The sequence below is a fragment of the Conger conger genome, chromosome 10, assembly GCF_963514075.1.
Source record: "Conger conger chromosome 10, fConCon1.1, whole genome shotgun sequence".
NCBI classification, from domain to species: domain Eukaryota; kingdom Metazoa; phylum Chordata; class Actinopteri; order Anguilliformes; family Congridae; genus Conger; species Conger conger.
Window position 1 is genome coordinate 2534634 of NC_083769.1, and position 12863 is coordinate 2547496.

General features: G+C 40.3%; 1 protein-coding gene across 1 annotated transcript in view; it reads left to right on the forward strand.

The window, feature by feature from the left end:
* The window catches only part of frs3 (fibroblast growth factor receptor substrate 3), a 59616-nt gene extending 47424 nt beyond the window's left edge, over positions 1-12192 (forward strand). The window contains exon 8 of the mRNA XM_061258836.1: positions 12093-12192. The gene's annotated coding sequence lies outside the window, so the exon portion shown is untranslated. The remainder of the gene's footprint in view (positions 1-12092) is intronic.
* The last annotated feature ends 671 nt before the right edge of the window (positions 12193-12863 follow it).

The window sequence follows — 12863 nt, forward strand, 5'->3', positions numbered from 1 at the left end:
AATAAAGTCTATTCGCAAACAGGAGTTACTTCGAAAAATACCCAAATGAACAGGGTACTTTACTCAAGATCAAACGACTAACGTTATCGAAAAAGATTTGGACGACGCAGGTTCGAGTGTCGTTATTTTATTGACCGAGACAGCTAACGTTAGTTAGCTGACTAGCTAACATGGTAAGATCATTTAAAAATAGTAACGGGCTGATGATATTAATGGACATTGTAATCAATGACAGTATGAGCTGGACTGGATTATAATAAATGCACCAACAATTTGCTTTCATCATGTCTCGTGTCTGTGTACTGTAAAACCCCACACTAACCCAATGACGGAATTTAGCGGGGGCCGAAGGGGGTTTTGCGTGCTTGTCCTTCTGGCGTTGCTGGGAGAACATTAGTAGGGTTAATTATTATCCTCTGTACAGGAACAGAGCACAATTATGTTTAAGAATATACTGGGTCCGTTGCCATGGGTCGGATATGGATTGACCTGCCCCACATCCCGCTTACAGCTGGCCAGAAACGGATCAGTACAATTCTTAATATTCTCCGTTCTCAAACGGGGCCGTATTGTACGCTTAGTGGTTACTATAGTTTTACTCGTTTATCTGACTCCATTTAAAATATAATTTAGAAATTTGGGTTTGCAATTTACGCGGATCTCAGGAGTGATTACATTCGACTTGTACCTGCGCCACCATTACTCAATAGATGCTCCCGGGATTAGCATTACTGCTGAAATCTCAGTTCGGTGGAGAACTCAGAGGCTGAGGGTCCAGTCAACACAATACATGCAAACCTGCCATGATAGTTGCGATCCCGGGTCGGCGTAGCATTGTCTGGGCTCCTTACAGCTAATTTGGCAGGAACCAGTGCCGTAATGCCCATGGGTTCCCTTCGCACCAGATTACAAGAACCGTGCGTCCCCCGACCCTTTAACGGACAGAAACTTGCTGGCCTCACAGCTTAGAACTATCACAGATGCACCACGCCGGCGATCGGTCGGTCTTTAGCCACCATTTCCCCCTGAGTATTCAGTTGTAATTTAGGCTGAAAAGGTACAAGTGAATTAGAGTCATGGAGATCACGCATGTTACAAACAAAATAGTTTATTCGCAGACAGGTAGGTTATTAGCTTCAGAATATCACAATCAATTACAAAATACACAAATTAAGAATAGAGATAGAGTAAATAATCATACCTAGCCTGCTTGGACTACACACAAACACAGAGTATAGAATATGCCTTGTGGAAAGTCGAATACGATTTTCCGCTGCTACACATACATACATGCATACACAAGACATGTTGTGTGGGAAGTCGAATACGATCTTCCTGATACTTACATACACGTACAATATGCTGTGTGGGAAGTCGAATACGATCTTCCCAGATTGGTCTGTCTCCCTTGCTTTTATGCCAAATCATACGTTTGGAACCAGGCGGCAGTGCCATAAATCAACCTGGAGGGGTGGTCAAATCTGGAATTTAGACCCCCACCCTTGGGGGTTGTTAAGTAGGGAAAATAAGATGATTACCAAGAGAGGATGTGTAGGTTTTCCCTTGAGTTACTGAAACTATGGTTTATTAAACTCCATTTGGTATGAAATGTATCTCATCCGATTCCTTGATTTTACCAGATCACATCCATACCAAACAGATTACCCTTATGTTTTATTATGTTGCAGTTATCATGAAACTTCCCTCCTGATTATCCATTTTACATGCACTCCCTGTTACCATTACATAAGACTTAATGCAATAATACAAGGATCACATGGGCAATGTTTTCAAGGTTTTACCAGGTCTATTTACTATCTTAATAGCAGTTTTGAATATTTAATCTAGGAGAACAGTCACCGGTGTAATGGCAGCAGTGCCCAAATGAGGGGCTCTCAGGCCCCTCACAAATGGCAGCCCTTCCTGACCTTAACCACTATGCTACAGGCCGCCCCATCAAATCTATGAATGCTGTAGTTGGGAGTTTTCATGATAACTGCATTATGCTGTAAATATGTATTTGTGCCTCTCATGGTAATATTCCTTTTGCATAAACCTGATTTGAGTGAATGAAAGGAAAGGAGACACAACCCCAGATTGCTTGGTTTCTTCTCCTTATCTCTAAAATCCAGGCCTTAGTTCTTGACCCTAAAAGTGAGTCACCCATCTATAATTTACAGCCAGGCCCACCAGGCAGGGGGCTAAAACACATGGCTTCTACAGACACAGCTTTTGCCTAGTTTCCCCTCGGCTCCTGAATGGTTATGCTATCAAAGGTAGACTGTTACAAAAACTAGACCATTACACCAGTTGCACTGAACCAATCAGAATAACACCAAACATTACTATATTCTGACCTGGGATTATCATGAAACATCTTTATACCATCTCCAATATTCCTGTGCTCTAACCTGTCAGGAATGTGAGAAAAGGGGGGCCCCCAGGGCCCAAGAAGGCGCCTCTAAGAAGCCTTCTCTAGCTCTCCCCCACAGGCATGTGTGCCAAAAGGTGAGGGCTAACAATGTATGCTCCGGGAGGGGGAAGTCAGCAAGCTGACCAGCGCATGAGACCAAATGTTACTTATGACTGGCTTACAATACTTAACATACTAGGCTACTGTGGTACTGTGGTACTGTGGTACTGGGATACTGTGGTACTGTGGTACTGTGGTACTAGTGTAAGCCAGTAATAAGTAACATTTGGTGTCATGCGCTGGTCAGCTTGCTGACTTTCCCCCCCGGAGCATACATCATTAGTCCCCACCTTTTGGCACCCATGCCTGTGGGGGAGAATACAGTGGGGTTCCTGGAGGAGTCTCCCTGGGCCCCCTGTAGAGCCCCCCTTCTCTGACATTCCTTACAGGTTTTGAGCACAGGAATACTGGAGATGGCATAAAGATGTGTCATGATAATCCCAGGTCAGAATATAGTAATGTTTGGTGTTATTCTGATTGGTTCAGTGCAACTGGTGTAATGGTCTAGTTTTTGTAACAGTCTACCTTTGATATCATAACTGTCCAGGAGCCGAGGGGAAACTGGGCAAAAGCTGTCTCTGTAGAAGCCATTTGTTTTAGCCCCCTGACCAAGGTCTGCCTGGTGGGGGTTTGGCTCTAAAATCCAGAAGGGTGACCCATTTTTAGGGTCAAGAACAAAGGCTTGGATTTTGGAGATAAGGAGAAGAAACCAAGCAATCTGGGGTTTTGTCTCCTTTCCTTTAATTCACCCAAATCAGGTTTATCCAAAAGGTATATTACCATGAGAGGCACAAACCATATTTATCACATAATACGGTTGTCACGAAAACTCTCAAATATATCTCTCTCCAGGTATCTCCAGTAAGCTCTCTGATTCGGACTTCCTTTGGGGGAGTCAAACCATTGGCTCCCAAGAATGTCCGCATCTAGAGACACTGAGACAAGGGGAAGATGGACTGTGGCTGTGGGGGTGTTCTGGGGGTGTTTTAGTTCAGGGGTCAGTAGGTCATGGGAAAAGAATGTGTCCGTGACCCACCTGGACACCTCCTATCGGAAAGACTCAGGACACTTCTACAGTGCCCCCAGTCCTGCTGGACTTCTGTCTTTACATCCTATACTTCTCCCCTGGGTTAATGGTGGACTTTGTCACAACTACATCATAAGAAAACATAAGGATAATCTGTTTGGTATGGATGTGATCCGGTAAAATCAAGGAATCGGATGAGAACATTTCATACCAAATGGAGTGTAATAAACCATAGTTTCAGTAACTCAAGGGAAAACCTACATATCCTCTCTGGTCATAAATCTAATTTTCCCTACTTAACAACCCCCAAGGGTGGGGGTCTAAATTCCAGATTTGACCACCCCTCCAGGTCAATTTATGGCACTGCCGCCTGGTTTCAAAGGTATGATTTGGCATAAAAGCAAGGGAGACAGACCAATCTGGGAAGATCGCAATCGACTTCCCACACTGCATGTCTTGTGTATGTAAGTATCAGGAAGATCGCATTCGACTTCCCACACGGCTTATTCTACGTATGTGTAGCAGCGGAAGATCGTAACCGGCTTCCCACACTATGTACGTTCTGTGTTTGTGTGTAGCCAAAGCAGGCTAGGAATGATGATTTACTCTATCTCTATTCTTAATTTTTTGTATATTGTAATTGACTATTATATCTAAAGCTAATAACCTGCCTGCCTGCGAATAAATTATTTTGTTTGTAACTTGCATGATCTCCATGACTCTAGTTCATCTTGTACCTTTTCAGCCTAAATCACGACTGAATACTCAGGGTTGACCAACGAGCAACTGATCAGTGGCTTGGTACTCTTGTGGTGTTTCCACGCTTGGAAAGGCAGCCAAGTTCGGCCTGTGTCAAGTTAGCTCTAAGGAGCCCTCTAAATGCACGCTGACCTGGGCTCGCAACTATCATGTCAAATGTAGTGCATGTATTGTGTTGGCTAGACCCTCAGCCTCTGAGTTCTCCGCCAAACTGAGATTCAACAATAATGCTAATCCTGGGAGCATATATTGAGTCATGGTGGCGCAGGTAACAGTCGAGTGTAATCACTCCCAAGGTTCGCGTATGTTTCAAAACCAAATTTCTAAATTATATCTTAAATGAAGTCAGATAACGAAGGTAAATGTATTGGCCCTACTGTGGAGATTCTTGGTCAGCCCAGACCAGTAAAGAGCGGAAGGCAGAGTGGTACTACTGTCTTTGTAACGTGGTTTATTCATTGACTCTCCGCATAGCGGTCATTATTATTTAACCCTACTAATATTCTTCCAGCAACACCAGAAGGACAAGCATGCAAATACCTTCGGCCCGCGCTAAATTCCGTTGTGGGGTTAGCGTGGGGTTTTACAGGGTCCATGACAACCATGTAGCCACGGGCCTCTGAGAGTCAGTGTGGGCCTGAGGACTAGCCCCTGTTTATAAACCATCAAGAATATACAAGCAGCTGCTCGCTTTATGCTTTCAATCTGGCCCCTGATGACAGCTTTAGCCAGCATCGATCCCTGATCAAAACTGGAAACCTGCGCCTGGAGATGAGATTCAGAACCCCCCTACCCAGAACTGTAAATTTGATTGTTTATGCGTGTTTGGGGGGGGGGGGTTGTGGCCTGTGATGAGCTACTAATTAAGCTATTAATTAATTAATTATCCTAACCCGCTTATCCTGAACAGGGTCACAGGGGGGCTGGAGCCTATCCCAGCATACATTGGGCGAAAGGCAGGAATACACCCTGGACAGGTCGCCAGTCCATCGCAGGGCACACACACCATTCACTCACACACTCCTATACCTATGGGCAATTTAGACTCTCCAATCAGCCTAACATGCATGTCTTTGGACTGTGGGAGGAAACCGGAGTACCTGGAGGAAACCCACGCAGACACGGGGAGAACAAACTCCACACAGAGAGGCCCCGGCCGACGGGGATTTGAACCCAGGACCTCCTTGCTGTGAGGCGGCAGTGCTACCCACTGCACCATCCACCATGCTACCAGATAAGTGACACAATTTACCAGCCATGTACATTGTGAATACACACCCCCAAAACAAAGCTGGAGAACACTGGCTAGCTCTGTTTCTGTGTGCAGATAAAACTGGTGAATTCTTTGACCCCCAAGACTTTGATTATTTCCTAGACAGCATCAATACTTTTCTACAGAAAAACTGCAAAGTCTGTTTACAGCACTGTGCAAGTGCAAGACCCGCTCAACATGACGTGTGGTCAGCATTGCGTATTTTACTTGCACCATGGGAACCCCTTTTAGTCAAACTATATCGCTATACTCTGATAATTTAAAAATGAATGATGCAATGGTTTCGAAGTATGTTGCCAAAATATACCTGAATAAATGTGTGAAAAACATGTTATGTACAAACTATTTTAAGACCTTTAAAACATGTAATGCTTGTGAGTAAAGAGACAAAAACACCAGTCAAATGTAATGTAATTTTATTAAGACAAATAAAATGTTGAACATGCTTACATTTTTGTCACTGCATTATTGTCACAAACATCAACAATCTAACCACATTGAATGGTCTAAAACTGGTAAAAAAAATAAAATAAAAAAGGCTCATGGATCTCATGGGCCTCTAGACTGGAGGTTTTTGTTGTCGTTTTTATGGGTGTTCGGATTTAGACATTTTATCTAAAACTCAGGTGGAATTTCTTTTGCTTCTAGCTGGAACACTTTGTATAACATCTTGAACCGGGGTGATATCCTCAGCATCGTTAACGCCACTAGATGCTTTTTGACCATTTGTTTCTGAACCACCCTCCATGGGTAATGTTAGGGTTCATTGACTTGTTTATTTTTCATCTCATTTGACAAAAGCTTTGTAAAGCAATCATGTACAGCTTTGCCTTCTCATGAGAACCCACATCAGTCCTTGCTAAGATGTTGCGTATGGTCTGATCCTATTCATTTTAAACAGTTTGACGGATTGGTTCTGGGGTATAAGTGAGATTCATTTATCCAGCTGATTTGGCAGTACTAGAAACATCTTTTGAGCATGCTCCATGTGTGATGTTATCGAAAGGGTATTGCTACACTCGGTAGAGATAGAAGGAATCCGCCCTTTTGATTCTTTTTATTTATAGATTTTTTTCATTAGCAGTTTAGTCCCCATCTACTACTTTCCTTATTTTTTTTCAGCTGCAGCTCTGTCTGTTAAGAGGTATCTTACCATGTAAAACATTGAGCCATTTCACAAATTGTGTTTATGAGTTCCAGAGAAGCCGACTGTAAAATGGTTTGTCATTGTTGTGCATTGCCTTCAAATAACCCTTTTAAAAGAATGTCGTTGAATACGTGACATTATTTTCTCTTTAGAACATAAATTACCAGCCACTCTTGAGGGTACATACCACTTCTGAGGCGAAAGTCTTCTGGTGTTTGAGCTCTTAAGTCCACCAAAAGATAGGCGTAAGGGTTCCAGGTAGCATCTTCAAAAGATTCTAGGAAGAATGTTGAATGCCTGGGGTACATTTGTCAAGTCATCTTGCATTTTTTTTTTTTTTTTTTTTTTTGAACAAGATATATTGGCATTAAGATTTATTGTACAACTCTTCTTGCCCTCAAATAAGTTTTGCAATAAATCTTGATTCTCAATTTCTGCCTTTTCCACCGTGAGCCCTCTCTGGCTGCTTCCATCAGGTCGTCAATGACGATCAAATGGGTTTTATGTAACGGAAGTAGCTCTTCAGTCAAAGATTCAGGAAGGCCTTCCACAAATTGTACATTCTTTATTTTACAAGTCAATTCATCATACATTGGTCGCCAGCATGAATAAAACCAGACGATATTCTGTGACGATATTCGACAAAACATGATACATTTTCACCAGAAACACTTACTACAGTTTGATGGTCCGGCGACGGTGCAGGAGAAAGGATGTTGTAGCTGATTGTCAATTAGATTGAAAACACATTTTATTTTACAGAAAAAAAAAATGTGCATTTCATTACATAAAGTAGCATATTGCTAATATACTCATTTTCAGGTAGAAACTTGATTTGAGGCTGTCTGGGATTACGTGGAGAGCCAGAAGCGGGACAGCCAAAGTCGGCAGAAGAAATGTTCTTCAACACGCTTGGAACATACCTGTGAGGGAGCAGGGCCGAGACCAAGAGCGACCAGGAAAGGATCACAAAGTTACCAACGATAAGTTGGATAACCACTAAAATAAGCGAGGAAAGAACAAAAGGAAGCAAACTCCCCAGCGATCTGCTAACAGAAAATAAAAGCTGACCTGAGCTATACTGGTCAGATGAAACAAGATATTTTACTGGCAGGTTTGGAATGGGCTAAACTTCATGCGCCAAACTCTGCCACTCACTCTTCAAAACAGAAACAGAACCCAGAACAAAAACAAAAAAACAAGGGAATGTTTTCAGGAACTAACCAACCCAAAGGAAAAAACAAACTTGGTCCCTAAACTTCTCTATTTCTAATTTCTCATTTTAAAATTCCAGCTGAATGCTTCTCAAGAATAAAAGCAATTCAGTCCTAAACCTCTGACTGTCTACCTCGATACCTTACCGGCTCTGTGTACATGTTAAACTGAACCACCAAAGCTCAGAGCAGTGCCAGGAAGAGACTTAAATAGCTCTTCAAGCAGTTGACTGCAATCAGCCATGATTATACCTGCATTCCACATGCGGGAGGCAATTATTCCTGCTGAGCTAAGCCGGCAAGCCCTCTAGAGGTCTAGATAGGTAAATACAGGAATACAGGACAATACCAGCCAAAACAGCAGGACAGAGAACTGATGCAGTTTGAAAGGTGGGTGGTCACACCAGATATTTGTATGATTTATCTTTTTAAACTATTTATTGTAAATATTCTCAATATTTAGAACATCAAATTTTTTCATAGCATCTTAACTGTACAGAATTACAGGTCCCTACTTTTGCAAAATGCTGTATGTATGTTAACCTGATCACATGATCATATGTGAAAGCTTCAAGTTTCAATTTGTAAAGACATTAAAATGATGGGAAAAAAATATATTCATATATGGAATATACACATATGAAGAATCCACATTTGAAAGCTTATTTGAAAAAATTACTTGAACATCTACAGTGAGGTATTTGGGACAAAAAGTAATTGGACATTTGACAGCTGTTTCTGACTAGTGAGGTGTATTCAATCAGTTCCAAAGTGCAGCTATAAGAAAACTTTCAGTATCTATTCTTGATTCTCGGCTTTTGATTGCCATTGTTGTCTGTTATTGGCATTTTGTAAACCTGTAAACCTGTACAGAAATCTCATCCAGTTAAAAAGGGATACTTTACAATGGCTGAAAATTGAGTTGTGTCTTATTCCTCATGTTTCTGACACCTCCTGGATTAAAAATGCAACATGAAAAACAGTGACATTAATCAGATATATTTAGCTTATGATGTGAAGTTTAAATGACATGGCCAAAAACACTGTACGCTTGCTCATTAGTTATAAAACTGCTGGTTCAGGCACAGCCATGTAACTCTAGAGCACTGTACAACATGGATAATTAGATATTATCTCAGATAATTATAATGACTTAGAAAACACCAAATCACTTTGTTTAACTAATTTAGCTTATTTACACAATGAGAATCATGTATGTTCAATTGGCTCACTTCAGAGAAATATCAGCACAGCTGAATTCCTGGTCCAGTAGCAGTAGTGTCTGTCATTTTTATAACAATCATGCTCTAATTACACCACCAGATTTCACCAATGAGCTTTCGTCCATACATGAAATTTTGGTCTCATTTTGTCTCATATGGTCATTTAAAGCATGACTGAATGAAGTTGAAGTGGTCAGATGAGACCAAATTGAAAGTTTTGATGCAGCATCAGCATATTTGGCATTGAAACAGAGATGCATGAAAGCAGATGTGTGTCATACCCACAGTGAAGTTGAGTATTAAAAAATTGGGATGTCGACGTCCGACCTCTGGGGAGCACAGTGGGCTAAAAAACACTTTGATGTCTCAGTAAACAGATCACAGAACCTGGCTAGTAAATTTCAAGCTGTGTCTGGAGTTCAGATTATGTGCACTCCAAAAATTATTTAATAAAATGATGGGGAGTGGTTACAGGGAGTATTATTAAAGGAGTAACACGGCGGAAATATTTTATTTTCGGGAAAAAACATTCATCCCTAGCAGCTACTATGGGCTACCAACCATTTCATGTGGTCCAGGCAATCACTTCAGCTTCATTTTATGGCCACACAAATCGCATTTAATTTTCCTAGTAGTCACTATTAATAGGCTAACATAGATGATGTAGGTATGTCTTTTTGACAGACCAGGTTTTCCTGTTGTTAGGTAGCCGTTAGCCTCAACCTCTCATGCAAGCTTGGAGGGGTTAGGCCTGCACAAGGCCTTGTCTTTTTCATTACATCTGACTTTCATTACATACACATTGACTGAGTATCGTTTTTTTAAACTAAGGGAAATAATGTGTTGAGCTGAGCTTTTTATATTTTTCATTATTTATTTATTTATTATTATTAATAATATTATTACTACTTTATTATTATATATTTGTTAATTATTATTGTTACTATTATTATTAGTAACAATAATACTAAGTAACCCCCCACTACACGGTGGGGCAACTGCCCATTCCATGACTTATTACTGTTACAGTCGCTCATGTCATTTCAAACGCTGCTATGCATGAGATCTATTGACTCTTTTTTAAATTATTTAACGTTAAAAAAGTCATTGATTTTCTGGCAGGGATGTCATGCTTGTAAATTTCCTGCCCTCATCAGAATTGCAGAAAAAGTGTTATCCAGTAATATACAATAATATGCCTGACTGAGATGTCTCTATCAAGTGGATCCATCTGTTGGCACAATTTAAATCATTCTGTGTTCTATGAAAGTGTGTGACCCATAATATAATGTATCTTTTTAACCATTACGTTTGAACGGCATGAATATATGATGAAGGACAATCGACCATCAATTACTCACAAACATTCCAAGAATGACCACATTTGTCTATAAGCTTGTGTTATGGGTAAGGTGTTACACAATGCATTGCATTAGGTAATATTATTACTTAACTATTTTCAGTTATGTTACATTGCATTACATTTTTGGCATTTGGCAGACGTTCTTATCCAGAGCGACGTACAGTTGATTAGATTAAGCAGGAGACAATCCTCCCCTGGAGCAATGCAGGGTTAAGGGCCTTGCCCAACGGCTGTGCGTTATGTGTGTTACTGGTCACAATTAGTTAGGTGAGTGTTTTATGAATCACTTGTCGGTGAATCTACACTGTAAAAAATGACACACCTATAAAATACACAGTACTCAATAAAATTAAGGTATGTTGAAGGAGTAACATGGTGGTTGGCCACACTTTCTAGGTTTTTATATGCTATTTGCACAAGAGGGCATTGAAGTGAAACACGATGAAAGTATTAAATATGTCCATTCTTCAGTTTAGGAGAAGTAAGCGTTTTAAACGTTTCATCCTATTTTCAACCAGTTGAGAATGTTCTCCTAGTAGTGTGTCACATGAGGATAGCCACTCCCCCTATCCCTCCCCTATAAAGTGGGGGCATGTCATAGCTAATTGACAGTTCTCATTACCACGCCCAGACGGTTGGGGTGAACTCTTATAGTGGGATATTTAGGCTTAGAAAAATAAGCTTTAAAATACATTTAAATGACTGAATAATAATTTTAAAAAATTATGCACATTCGTTTTATTGTTGTCTAGAGACAACTGGCCAATGTCACATTCAACCACCATGTTACTCCTTAATCGATAATATTATGCGTTATATCATTACATTACATTAATGGCATTTGGCAGATGCTCTTATCCAGAGTGACGTACAGTTGATTAGACTAAGCAGGAGATAATCCTCCCCTAGAACAATGCAGCATTAGAGGCCTTTCTCAAGGGCCCAACGGCTATGCGGGTCTTATTGTGGCTTAACTGTAACTGCAACTTAACCAATACGTATGATTGTTATATTTTTGTTATATTTATTCAATAATAATACTTGTAACCTATTACCTTAATCATGGAATCAGGGATATTAGATTGAGTTTACTAGGAAGGAAAACATAAGAAACGAATTCACCAAACAACATTTTAAATAAATTCTGCTTATGTTATTCACTGAAAACAATCTCAAATAAATTGTGACCTATGCTTTTAGAAACCAGCATGATTTTATATTTATGGTTTTGACGGCAGATCTAGCAGCATATCTGCTGTTCTTTGCTATGCTTTATGTAAAGAAAGACAAGATAGAATGATCAAATCTATGAAGTGTGTTTATGGCATATGTACCATAACTCTGAACATTACATTGTTTGTCTGACATTTTACCAGTATGTACAGTGTCAGTGTGGGGATTAGGATTTGGTAGATAGGGGTTAGGATTTTGGGTTAGGTTAAAGGAGCGCTGTCACACTCGTTTAAATTAAGATTATTTGGATTAAATGCAGAAATTATGTGTGTAGGCATTTTTAAAATCAGCATCAGTGTAGCAGTTTCCTAAATATATGGCAAAACCTTTAAGGGCAAACACATTCAGTGACTTTGAATCTGTTTGGTTTGAATCTCCAGACTCTCCCAGAAGGTAATGGGCACTCAAACTCCACCCTTGAACGCAGAGGCTGGTTTATGGGCGGCCACCCATCCAGGCGATCACATGACACTCACGGACCCTACCTTGGCTAGCCTGAGCAGTATGACGGACAGCTCTCACACCTTGGCTAGCCTGAGCGATATGACGGACAGCTCTCACACCTTGGCTAGCCTGAGCGATATGACGGACAGCTCTCACTTCGCCGAGTTCGTGGACAAGGTTTTTGATTTTGTTGAAGAAATACAACCTTACAGTTTTGAATCTGGATTTACAGTAGAAAAATTGCATGAGAAGCTTGCCCCATATTTAGGAAACGGCTACACTAATGGTGATTTTAAAAATGCCTACACACATAAATTAATTTAAGCATTTCATCCAAATAATCTAAACTGAAACAAGTGCTCCTTTAAGTGTTTGGGGTTAGGGTTCGAGGTTTACAGTTAGGATTAGGGGTTATGACAATCGTAGGATTTGGCACAGTTTTGATAGTACAATTATTAATTACACTACTTACTGGAAGGCCAGTTGTAACATTTTTTCCATTGAAGACCCAGAGTAGACAATCTTTGAGTAAAAGATCTTTGAGCTCAAATCATCCACACGGATTCGTTTTTTACTAGGAGAAAGAAAGTGTGAGAAAAAAGTAACAGTAATTAGATGCACAATTTTACACGTAGATTAGAAAATTACAATTAGATTTTGTATTAAGATTTGTGCTTATTGATAAGAATATAATATTAATATTGATA